At 39.2% G+C, this 13,396-nt stretch overlaps 1 pseudogene; it reads left to right on the top strand.

Moving 5' to 3' along the window:
* The first annotated feature begins 12,266 nt into the window (after positions 1-12,266).
* On the top strand, positions 12,267-12,974 carry LOC147996038 (caspase-6 pseudogene; annotated as a pseudogene).
* The last annotated feature ends 422 nt before the right edge of the window (positions 12,975-13,396 follow it).

The following is a 13,396-nucleotide window of genomic DNA, read 5'->3' as shown; positions in this document are numbered from 1 at the left end:
AAAGAAATCACTCAATGGAAATTTTAACTCTTTTATAAATATTGGTAACTAAAAGGATTAATGGAATCGAACTCGATGAAACGTAATTTGCCTTAAAAACCCAGTAGAATATTAGCAGAAAGCTTGAGGTAATTTCTGCTTTAAAGGGTGGGAATAAAGATATAATGCTGTCATCTTGTCACAGCTTTCTGGAATAAAGTTAGTGGCAAATATTCCATTCAGGGTCTGTTAGATATTTAAGTAGTTTGGACTTGTCATGGTGACCAGTCCCTGTTATTCCCAGTCATTGATACTGAGGTGTAAAAAATGGAGTCATTAACTGGTGATACCGCTGTTCTTTCTTACAGTACACCCAAGCAGGGCATTGCCCTTCAGGGAAAACTGATCAAGTTAACCATGTGCATAAGAAATTCTTCTGTGACGCACTTCTGAGGCCTGTTCCATGTCATAGAGTGCTGATGGATGATGTACAAAGGAGAGACAGAGAAACTGGTCAAATAAGTTCCAGCTACCCTGGGCCAAATAAAGTTAGGCAGCCCATGTAAGATCCTAGAGAGGCAAAATTACTAGTTGTCGCATGTGTTTTTCTTTTTCTTTTTGAGCATTCTGCTCTATCCATTTCTTTCAGATAGTGTCTCTCTCACTGACTTTGCTTGGGCTAGACTGGTGGCCACCAAGTCTCAGTGATCCTCCTGTCCCTCCTTCTCACTGTGCTGGGGTTACAGGCACTTGACCATACCTGGTATATTTTAAGCAGGGTTACAGGGATCTGAACTTGAGTCTTTGTTTGCACAGCAAGGGCTCTTACCTACTGAACTATCTCTCCAGCCCCTTTCCCATGTATGTGATGATAAATTTGCCTCCTTCATCTCACTTCCCTCCTTACCCTGAGATCCCACAAGACTGAGGATATAGCTGTCTTTCCTTTGGAAGCAAAGGAAAAGGAGTCTTAGATAAAACAGAGCTTACTGCCTTTTTCTTAGAAAAAACACCCAGGCAAAGTCAAGGGCCAAGGCTCCACACATCGGTGGATTCAGGGAGATATTCAGACAGACACTATCTCCATACAAGGTTAGACATTTTGTGTATGAACCACTAGTTAATAAAAGCACTAATTAATAATGAACTGTGCATCAACTCTCTCTATCTGTGACCTTTAACACATAATTTTATGGGGCTCTTTCCTTATTTGTAAGCAGAGAGTTAGGTTAAGCAGTCTTTCAAGTCCTGTCCCACTTCAACTCCTAGTAATTCAGTGGCCTTTGGTTGTGTATTCTGTTATGTTTCCAGAGTTGGTTCATTCCAAATGCCAAACAGATAAGAAACAGAGGAGGAAAGAATGGCTAATCACTTAAGGCTTGGAAGTCTTTGGGTGAGCAATGATGTTCATGCATGGGATACATTGCCTTTAAGGTGACAACTTCCTCCAGTAGGGCCACAAATGTAACAGGCCTCTGCAGAAAGCATTCAACCTTGTGAGTTTTATGTTCAGTGCACTGGGGCTCTTGTCTAAGGTGCTTTAATTTTTGTAGCAATCCCCGGATTCTTAGAGAAGACAAAAACTAGGCTGTTTGTTTGTTTGTTTCTTATTTTAAAGTTCCTTGAAACAGTACCCTTGATCTAGTGCCAACACGATTCCTGAATTTTAAATTGAGCTCCCAGTGACTCAGACTTTAATTGGACACATCTCTTGGCTCAGACTATTGATAATTAGTCCATTAAACATTAAGAAACTATATGCCCCCAAGCCCTCAAGATAAATACTACAGCCCCAAGAAAGAAGATGTTATATGTTATAATAACCCTCACAAGGTTGCACAAATGCTGGGATCCCAATTACAGAGCTTTTCTCTCTAGCAGTTCCTTGTAGACTCTGTGTTGCAAGCTGCAACCTTTCAGTGAAGTGTTGCTGGGGTAAAGGGATGGGGATTCCTGAAAGGTGGGAGAGAAACAACTCGAGAGTAAAAGCAGTGTCTTCAGATTCAGGCTAGGATGGGAAGTGGGAGTCAATGGTTGGTTGATATTGCTGTTCTTCCTATAGGGTTGCAAACCTCTTCAGCTCCTTCAGTCCTCTCTCTAACTCCTCATTTAGAGAAGGCTTGCTATTGTGTGAGGAAAAGTTTACTTTCTACAGGGAGAAAAGATGGAGAGAGTGTGGACTTCAGAATTAATGGAGTTTGACTTGACTTTGGTATCAGTTCTATACATGTTTGCACAAGAAGGCATACAATCTTTAAATTATAACAAAAAAGAGAATCTACGGCCTGGAAGATTGCTCAATGGGTGAGAGTATCTGTTGCCAAGCCTGATGACCTAAGTTTGATCCGAAGGACCCACATTGAAGAAGGAAAGGATATATTCCTAAAAATTGTCCTCTGACTTCATATGTGTACCTTAGCAAACATTTCCCCCATACGTACACATGTATACACAAAGTAAACAAATAAAAAACATAATTACATTTTAAGAAATGGGGAATATAACAGAACAATGTGGCTCATATTGATAATCCCAACACGGCAAGGCTTAGGTAATGTGGAAAAATGATAGTTCAAGTCCAGCTTCCATTACATAGCAAGTTTGAGACCAGCCTTGGCTATGTGAGAACTTGTTTCAAAGTAATAAAAGCAAATAAATACTTAACAACGGGAAACATTATGGTATGCAAATTATATAACACAAAGAGATGGTTCAGAGGTTAAGAACACTGCCTGCTCTTCCAGAAGAAGCCAGGAGATAGACCCAGGAGAGACACTGCAGAGAAAGGCAACATTTCTCAGGCCAATGAAGAGTAGGCTAATTTGTACTATGTTTTTCCTCATTTTACGCATTCATATTTATATTGTGTGGTATATCTTAAGACCAGGTTAAAGGAAAGCGATTGTGAATAATAACTAAAACACACTCTAAAACATGGAACAGACCTGGTATTTATGGTCAAAGTAAATAGGCTTATTCGTCCATAGCCCTTTCAACCACTGTCACATGTTCTTCATGACTTCTCATGGCCTCTGCTTGTCAAGCTACCTTCACCTGCTATTTCTGTTATCTCTTCTTCTTCTCAGTGTTCCCAGAACTTCTCAGCAAGACATGCTTTAGGATATCTGTTCCAATGTTGTCTGAAATAACTCCACTCACCCTGACAGTTCCTACCTGTTCTGTTTCATCTCAAAGGGTTCCATGATGTTTTCTCTACCTTCTCCCAGCAGCCTCGGTGCGTGAATAGGTGTTGTGAATCTTTACTGGCAGCCATTATAAGACAATTTGCATATTAAGTTTCTAATGGTGTATGAACATTAGACACTGAGTCCTTGTGTGTTAAAAGACTGAAAGAGCTTGAAGGGGCTTGAAACCCCATATGAACAACAATGCCAAGCAACCAGAGCTTCCAGGGACTAAGCCACTACCCAAAGACTATACATGGACTGACCCTGGACTCTGACGTCATAGGTAGCAATGAATATCCTAGTAAGAGCACCAGTGGAAGGGGAAGCCCTGGGTCCTGCTAAGACTGAACCCCCAGTGAACTAGACTATGGGGGGAAGGCGGCAATGGGGGGAGGGTTGGGAGGGGAACACCCATAAGGAAGGGGAGGGGGGAGGGGGATGTTTGCCCGGAAACCGGGAAAGGGAATAACACTTGAAATGTATATAAGAAATACTCAAGTTAAAAAAAATAATCCCCCCAAAAAAAAGAAGTGAGAGACTGGGGGACATAGAAGAAGGTAGTCCGAAATGGAAATACCCAAGTTAATAAAGATGGACGAAAAAAATCCACATAGCTGGGTAGACTAATTTGTCTGCATTTTATTGCTTTATTCTTTCTTAGTTCTCTCCTCTTTCTTTCTCTGTCTCACTCTCTCTTCTTTTCACTCTGTCCTCTTCTCTCCTTTCCTCTCCTCTCTTCTCTCTGTACCTCAGTTGATCTAAAAATATGGATCATAACTGAAATATTTTTAGTAAATTCATATAAAATGAACATGAATAGGCTGAATATTTATGCATGCAAAGGACAGGGATGGCGTGGGAACACAGCATGGCATAGATGGCCTAGAAGGATGCTTGTTAAGCAGGTATGAAAAAAGTGTGGTTGACGGGACCTGGGCTTGATAACCAGGATGCCAAGACTGGAAAAGCTTGTGAATAGCCATCTTGGTAATGCTATTGCTTAAGAATGAGTAAGGACAGATCAGAAAGCATTAGATGTTAGCATTAACCATCTCTTAACCACTCTTGATTCTTCTTTTAGGCAAACACAGCAGAAGAGTCAAAACTACAGATCAGCTCAATCCAATCTGTAACATATCCTAGACTTGTTATTTAACTCAGGATTCTTTGAAGACAAAAGTCGGATTAGTAAATGTGGAGTAAAGCCACACTGCAGTAAATAATTTAGGCCCCCAGACCATCACTTAAACCGAAAAATAAGGACTAATCACGTGTATAAACACATTAATATGTATCCTTTCCTCACTAAATACACATCAAGACATTTATTGCTAATATGTGTTTCCACGTCATGAAAGGCCTAATCTGGTATGTCTAAAATAATAAATAGACTCTAGTAGATTTCCAGGCTGAATATTTCCTGCTTGCATAGTCCAAGATCTTCTTTGGTTTGAACACCACCGTTTTCTCCCTTGAGGTCCTCGAGGCTATGGAAAATCTTTCTGCCCACACATTTACTTAAACTTCACTTCAAACAAGTTTGGACACCATCCACTTCATTGCTGTGGACATTTTGCTGGTTTCTATGAACTATGCGAGAAACTCATCTCAAGCTGTGTTCAAGTGGGGAAGGACTTCTAGTCTTTGCCGTGTGACCCTATGCTGTTCTGACGTTTTGATGTGAGAACACTGTGTTCCTTGCACGGCTTCTGAATCCGACCTCATATGTTCTCAGAGGAGAGTAGAAAAGACAGGAGTTAAGTTCCGTTCTATTTAATCAAGACCATAACTTTCTAGTGGGGTTGTATATGAAACAGGATTTCTCCATTAAGTGTAAACTTGGATGTCGAATGTAAACTTGAACACCATGACCTTATCTCTTTCCTGAGCTCTGGCTGAACCCTGGAAATCTGTATTAATTATCACTTCTGGGTCTGCCTTTCCCTCACAAAGAAGTGTGCAAAGGGTTGTATTTTCGTCACTTTGCACGCCCAAGGCCTTGCTGAATAAGCACAAAATTTCTGTTAACTGGTTTCTTGTTAAGCTGTCATCATATAGCTGAAATATCCAATTAGCCATTCCGGCTCAGTTAGCATCTTGTTTATAGGCTTCATCTCCCTCTTGTGGACCACAATTATCCATAACACGCCAAGAATTGACTCAATGCCAATGATGACTATAGATAGACTCGTGCCCTATCCTGTAGAAAATTTCAAGGATCTATCTCATGTAGAAATGTGATTTCAGTTCTCTAATTTGGGAACATGGTGTGACTATAAACTTTTTTTTCTATTAGCAGATTTATTTATGTAAGTAGATTTATTAAGCTATAAATGCTAGTTTAAATCTTTTTTTTAACTTGGCAAATTATGCTTAAATACATATGTTCTGTACAACCAGAGAATGCTCTCTGATAACTGTACCTTCGGTTTCAAATGCTTGAACTTGTTTAGCACGGAGCAGAGAAACATACAAGAACAAATAGCGAATGGCAGAGAAATGAAGCAGCAGTTAGCCAAAGTCATCAGCTCAGCTGCTTGCAACAGTCAGCAGAGCTGGTTGGAACAGTCTGAGAGCAAACAAATCAAGGTAACAAGAGCATCAGATCAGGATGTCTTAAGACAGCCCACAGAAACTAACTGGGGGGAGAAGCAATCCTCAGAAGCTCATCGAGGGAGAGACCATTGGTTAGGAATTGCACCTTTGTACAGATGGTAGTAAGAGCTTTCGCTCCATTTGTTTTTGTTGCTCTCTGTTTGCTAAGGAAAACGAGCATTTATTAACAATGGCAGCTTGGTTTCACTCACCACAGAAATTCCTTGATTTCGACTTTATAAGGAATTTTTACAGGGAATGGAGCAAGATTGACCTCATCAGTTGAAATATAAAGTACTTACATGTAGATGGTGTTTCTTTCTGTTCATCCTTATATCTACACACACAGCAATGGGCCTAGCCCAGCAAGGTGCTCAATAAATAAGTGAATGAAAAGTCACTGAAAAGCTTTTAACCTATAAATTAGTTCCAGAGCCCAGTTCTATAACCAATGTCTTTATATTTTATTCAATTTCTTTATATTTTTAAGTTTAGCTATTATTTTTCTACTATTGGCTTGTTTTGAGTTCCTTATATATTTTTCGATATTAATCCTTAATACTTTGTTGCCATTGAGGTTTGCAAGTAATATATTTTCTGGGTGTCTCTTCACTTTATTCTCTGTACCGTTTTTGTATAGAAGCTGTTCAATTTGGTAAAAGGCCATTGGTCTGGTTTTGTTTTTGTTGTTTATGCTTTTAATGTCATATCTGAAAATTGATACCCCAGACCAGGAATGCACAGTTGTCTGCTGTGTTTTCTTCCAGGCGTGTGCAGGCTCTTGTCTTATATTTTAATTTTTAAATCATTAAATGAGTCAATTTCTTCAGTGTGAGGAAAGACTGTTTTCATGCTTCTACAGCATGTAGATTTCTAGGTTTCTCATCAAAATTCAGCAAAGAGACAAGCAGAAAACACTTGCTGAAAGGTATTTTTGCTGTCAATCAAGTATGACAAAGCTTTTGCCTATTTATCCATGTCAAAACTACCATTCTATTCCTTTATATTTCCCACTGTTTACGCTAAAGTGTCATCTATAATTCTTAAGAGTCCGTGAAGATAGTTTATGTTCAGGAATCCAATATGGAGGTTCCTGAGAAGGAGATGGCTTGTGGGGGAAAGCAGAGATTAATTGGATATAGCAGAGAAACCTGGATTAGCTGCTGCATCAAGGCTATAGGTCTGCAGAGGGGATAAAAGCTGTGACAATCTTAGGAGTAACAAACCTGTATAAACCCTGTTACAGAAAGGAAAGCAGGCAAGTACAAGAGAGAAGCACATAACCCTAACCAGGAACAACATAGTGGAATATTTCTCCATTTTCTGTAAAATGGAGACCCTGCTTGTTACTTGATTTCACATAGCCCTAGGAAGAATGGCACTGTCCTGACCACCATGGAGTCTGCATTTTAGGAAAGAACTTTGAGGATAATCTCCTGTGGACTGTGTGGAAGAATCACCTGTCAATAAAAAAACTAATGGCCAATAATCTGAAGCAAGATTAGAAGGCGGGACTATTGGCTGGGACTTTTGGCTAGGAGTCAGGCAGATTTACCACCCGACTCAGAGGAGTTGGCCTTATGAAACTGAGGTGAGGTAACCAGCCATGTGGCATATAGAATAGAATAAGTAGTTTACAAAGGTTATGAGCTAGTCGGGGAATGAGCAAAACCTTATGGCCTAGGCATTTATTCTTAAATAATTAAGTTCCAGATTTGTTATTCTGAGAATGAAGAGGCCAGGTAGAAGAGTTTGTGGCCACAAAAGTGAATGTGATAATAACACATAAGCAGTGTATAATATACTACAAGAAGAGCTGCACCTGAGTGCAAGACAATGACTCTATTTAGAAGGTTGACATATGCAAGGGGATTTATTCTTGCTCTATATAGATTTGTAGGCTGCAAAAGGACACAAGGGTACATCTAATTAGAAAGCCTTAAACTTAGAACAGGTTCAAAGTTTTGATTTCTCTCTTTTGAAATCATTTTAGATGATTATGGATTTGGGATAATATTAGGAACTGATAACCTTTCTGCACTGATTCTGTTATCCCTTCCTGATTTCAAGTTCTTGGATTGGCAACTACCCAAGGTCCTTGTGAAAATGACTGGTATGCTAACATGGATGCAGAAAAGATAACTGTAAATGTAAAACTAGAAATACTCCTTCAGGATAAAGACTAAGGAAAAAGGAGAGAAGCCATCATGTAGGCACTATCACGCTGAGGATTTCTACCTAGAAATAAGGAGTGTTAATTATGTGAAGAGACATCAAATGTAAAAATTATGAGTGATTTTATATCAATGAGAAGAAAAGTAAGGTGAGTTTAAATCATCAGGGACAATGATAGACATAAAGGCCACTGAGATGTGTAAGAAACACTGCGTGGGAACAGGCTTGGGTACAAGCTTCAGTTGACTTTCGAGTAGGTTGACCAGTGATTTTCTAAAAGCAACTGAACTATGCCAGATTTTTAAGAGATGGTCAAGCTAGAGTCATAGATTGGAAATTAATTGTCTTTGCATAATAAATTAAAATAAAAGATTAAATAGAAGGAGGAGAGTAGCAGGATGATTAAAACCAATTTTTTAAAGAAACACAGTGAGAGGCATACAATTGAAGGCAATATTCCTGGCACCAGTGGAAAGGGATGAAAGATTCAGAATGCAAGATCATGAAAGTTAGTGTTGGAGTTTTAGATTTAATTCTATATTAGGGAAATTAGAGGAGTATACATACACAGGAAAAGTCAAGTGAGAAAAGTTAATGGTTAGAGGTCTATAAGAAGAATCAGAATAAATAGAATAAACTGAGCGTCTCAGAGGTCAAGGAACAAGTTGATGATGGGTGGGCATAGGCAATTGCTTGGCTAGATCCCTAATTTGAAGTAGCATAAAAGGAAAGCGATAATTGTATGTAGTAGAAGTCAGTTGAGTAAAAAGGTGAGTCCTGGAAGCAAAGGAAAGAAGGTAGTTTAAAATATTCTGTTTAAAAACAGATGCCAAGGGAAACAGGAACATAGAGTCCTGAAGGAGGTCTGCACGTCGGCACAGCAGGGAGAGAGATGCGTCCAATACTAGAGCACAGAGTCAGAGAGAGGAGGCAGAGTGACACTCCTCCTCTCTCTCTCCTCTTCAACTCAGGATAAGTTGAAGGACTTATCCTCGTAAAGAAGATACCTCTAAGGCCATAGTTTACATTTGGACCCTAGAAGCAGGAACTTGATAACTGGTGGCTTTAAAACCCAAATATGTTTCCTATTTACCTATTACATTATCTGGAGCTTGGGGGGAATTCATGACTCATTTGGTGGCTCAAAAATGTATTAAGTAAATGAACCAAAAAACAAACAAGCAAACAAACAAAAACACTAGGCTCTGTATTTCTCCTCTGCCATTCTTTACCTGCCCCCTTTGTTTTTGAGAATTTCATAATGCATGCAATGAAATATGATCATATCTACCCTCATTTTCATTTCTAATACACCGCCCTTTTGTTCCCACGTCAATGTTTCCTGGTCCTGGCTTAGCAGGTTTTACAGCTGATATTTCATTTTCATGTTGCCTTGGAATCAAGTTTCAGAGCGAAGGGTTTTTACTCTGTAGGAAATTTTTACTCTCTAAGAAAGCCTTTGGCAGTGTGGCGCTCTACAGTTTAGACAATTTTCCTTCAATTTTCCTAAGATTTCCCATAGAGCACACCTTAAATGCAAGAACACTAACTAATAAATATCTGGCCCAGAGAGAAATAATCCCAATAGTCCAGAGATGCAGAGAGTCCTTATCCGTGGGATTACAAGGAACCATGTCTGGGAGATCAAGGGCTTCCACTCTGTGTCCAGGTAAAGCTGAGTGCTTCTGTCCTGGAGCCTAGAGTTGGACAACTTTCTAGTGGATGGCAGAAGCAGACACCACCAGCCTCCTCTTGGGTCCTTTGTAATCAGTACTTTCACCCGTCATCACTATTTGCTATCTTGAGACTTGACTTAGTCGAGGTTATTTTTTTTTTCTTTTAAATTCGTGTACCCACTCTTGTTCTTTGGAAAGCGTTTGAATCTTTTCCCTTCCAGCTTCTTAGTGCCCTGGAATTCAAGTGAGTCTTTTATAATTTTATCTTTTTAAAATTCACTAAACTAATCTTAGGTAAGAGTGCTATATTCATATTCGAAGAAAGTAACCACTGAGGAGTGAGCTCTGGCTAGGTGGGATTTTTAAATAACTGTTTCATTGTCTGTTTTGTAGTTCTTCTATGCTACTATTTTTATTTAAATCTTTCTTTGTAATTTGCTGGTTTCATTGTGGTAAGCTCATATATTTCCATTTTTCTATGTTGAATCTACTGCAGCTTTTATTTGCAATTGGTACAACAGTTACATAAAAATTTTGTTCAAAATTCAATATGTTCAAAAACTTCACTGTCTTTCTCCCCCTTCATGCTTTGTGTTATTGATGTAAAAACTGGCTTTTAACACTGTGTGGACATTAACAATTTTTGTGATCACAGTTACCCTTAATGCTTTGCCTTGTCATAGTGGAGCGAAAATGACTTATACATAACACAAAAGAAGTACATTACTTTGTGTTTGTTTATCCAGGGTACATTTTAATACCTCATGATGGTGCTTAATGACTTCTCATTTTTATGAAAGAACTCTCTTTAGTGTTAGGGTAGGCTTAGTTTTCTACAGGAAACTTCTCATGTACATCATTTTAAAAGCCTAGTTTCCCAAATTCAGTATCTGAGGGGTTGTTTGGATTTGTAGAAATAAAATTACTTGGAATCAGTTTGGTTTTGGGTTTTATATTTATCAGGTGAGTATAGGACAGCCTATATCCTAGCTGTTCCTCGATACTAACAATGCCTTTCTGAGGATACTCACGATGTCCTATGGGTCAGGGCCACTCAGTCTTTGTTTTGCCTACATGCACTGCACAAATCAGCACTCAACGACTTGCAGGGACAAGTGAACACCCAAACATTTTCCTATGCACACGCAAGTCAATATTTAAGCATCTTCTCCACATGACTGCACAAGTCAACTCTTAATCAAAGACTTACATTTACTCTCTGTGAACTTTGACATTTCTCTAACACACATGTCTCTCTCTGTGTTAGTAGTTTGCCCTGAAAAGTCTAGCCACCTACCTGAATTCTGTCTCCCCAGTTTTGGGACAGTGTCTGATTCTGGTTACATACCTCCTTCCTATTTTGCAGGCTGGAAAATGTCCAGGCTGCAAAATGGGGCATTCATAGGACTTGAATTCTTTTCTCACTCCTAAGTATCATTGCATTATTTTGCCTATTGTCCAGTGTTTGAAACTAGTCCGGTTTCCTAGTTATTTAAGTCTATTCATTACACTAGGGCTGTGATCAGAAATTCTTCCATATCTCAACCCTCTTAAACTGCAATGCAATCAATTAATGCATTCAGCAATTTGCCATTTCTGAGCTTTATCTTATAAAGTGAATACATATACACATATTCATGAGTGCCGAGGTTTCAAGGACATGCTATTGATGTACAGCAGCAAAACACATCTTTGTAAGTGAGATTTCAAAGTTAGCACACAAAGGAATGGGTTTATTCATTAGGCTTTCACGCCTTGCCTTTGTCCTTTTTTGTCCCACTTCCTGACACCTCTTCCTTGGTCCCCCTATCCCTTCTTGCTCTCCTACCTTTGTAGGCATGCAAATTGAAAGCTAAGGTTTGCATATGAGAAGACATGTTTGCTTAATTTTTTGTTTCCAGAATCTGGCTTATTTCTCTTAACATAATGATTTCCAGTTCCATGTAGTTTTCTAAAATATTATAATTTTATTTTTTATAGCAGAATAAAATTCCATTGTACATACATACCACACTATCTTTAAATTTTTTTTAAACACACATAAAATGTTTAACTAATTTCTCTCTCTCCTTAGCAGTCATTAGTTGCCTGCCATTCTTTGTCTAGGGCTGGAACCCAATGAAATTCCCCCCTTCCACCTTGGCATGTCTATTGATATTACCATCATTCCCATCTTGTTTGTGCAGTCATTTATAGGAAAGATGTTTTCACAGCAAGCTCTCTGGTATCCAGATTCTTACAGTCTTTTGTACTCTCTTCTATGATGTTCTCTGAACCACTGATGCAGGGTCTGTAATGTGGATGTCTGTACCCATTGGATCCTGGCTTTCCACGATCTGTTGATCTCTTCATTGTGAAGTTGGCTAGGTTTCTAGTGTGAGGCATGATATTGCTCTTTCCCTCTTATTCAGAGGGCCTTAAATCCAATTAGAGAGTTGTTGGTTACTACCAGCACGTGAGTGCCACTTACTGAACTCCTACAGATATCTTGCTTGTCCTGTTGTTCATTGTGACTTAAAGATGTTGAGGCTGGGTATGATTATTAATTGTTTCCCTCCCTTGGAAGCATCCATCATATTTTCAGGTACCATGGAAGCTAGACTGCAGGAAGAAAAATTTCCACCTGGAGCTCGCAGGCAGGTACAAGTAAAGCATGATGGAAACAGATGGCTTCTACAAAAGTAGGGAAGTGTTTGATGCAGCTGAACAGTACCACAGGAGGAGATGACTTGCCTTAAACTTCAGTCACGAGAGGTTCTTTTTGCCCTGGACACTCCCAGAGAGGCAGGGCACCAGTGCAGAAAGGGACAACCTGACTGGAAGGTTTTCAGACCTAGGATTTGAAGGGAAATGCATTAAGGAGCTCAGCACTCAAGATTCACGAGGTTGACTTCAAGCCATGTAGATGCCAATTGCTTCCTGTGTGTCTTCCTGAGCCACCACGGGGAAGGCAACCACATTTATGCAGATGACACCAAAATTGAAACTGGTTTGTTCAAAGGAGACAAGTGCCAGAGCCTGGTTGGAAAACCCAAGATATTTATCATTCAGGCCTGTCAGGGCAACCAACATGATGTGCCTGTGGTTCCTCTGGACATGGTGGATCATCAGACAGACAAGCACAACAACACGACCCAGGCGGATGCTGCCTCCGTGTACACTCTGCGTGCCTGCGCAGACATTCTCATGTTGTTACTGTGTTACAGAAGGTATTACTGTCACCAAGAAACTGTGAACCGCAATCGGCAAGAAACATCAATGCTCACCAAAAATCTGCATTTCTGTCCCAAACCTAGTAAGTAGGGCCATCTGACTTGCATATATTTTACACACATTTCCCTTTTCTACAGAGGCCAGCTGGTCAAAGAATTTTGTCCATCAATGTAAACTGTTTTAATTTTTAAGATGCCATAGAAAAGTAATGTTTTGCATTCGTTATTTTTTAATCATGTTGGCCATGGTGAAAGGGCTAAAAAGAATTCTCAGGAAATTACTATGCATAAATGTCTGCTACATTTATTGCATTTTTAGTAAACTGCAAGATTGCTCAAAATGCTAACTACTTTGCCTTACCTTTTGTCACACTATTTATTCAAGTTTATTGTATAATGTTTTTAAAGATTTTTGAAATCAAGAATGAGATTGTTAATAAAATGTTTTTAAAAAAAAAGAAAAAAGAAAAAGAAAAATTTCAAGCTAGATCCAGCTGTACTCATTCAGGTTCTGTGTCCCAATTATATGGTCTCTTAAGCAATATGGGCATAGCCTCATATCCTGAGAGGC

The sequence above is a fragment of the Rattus norvegicus genome, chromosome 2 (genome assembly GCF_021556685.1).
Source record: "Rattus norvegicus strain SHRSP/BbbUtx chromosome 2, alternate assembly SHRSP_T2T, whole genome shotgun sequence".
In the NCBI taxonomy this organism is placed as follows: Eukaryota; Metazoa; Chordata; class Mammalia; order Rodentia; family Muridae; genus Rattus; species Rattus norvegicus.
Note: the sequence above shows the minus strand (reverse complement) of the source record. Positions and strands in the feature narration are given on the sequence as shown.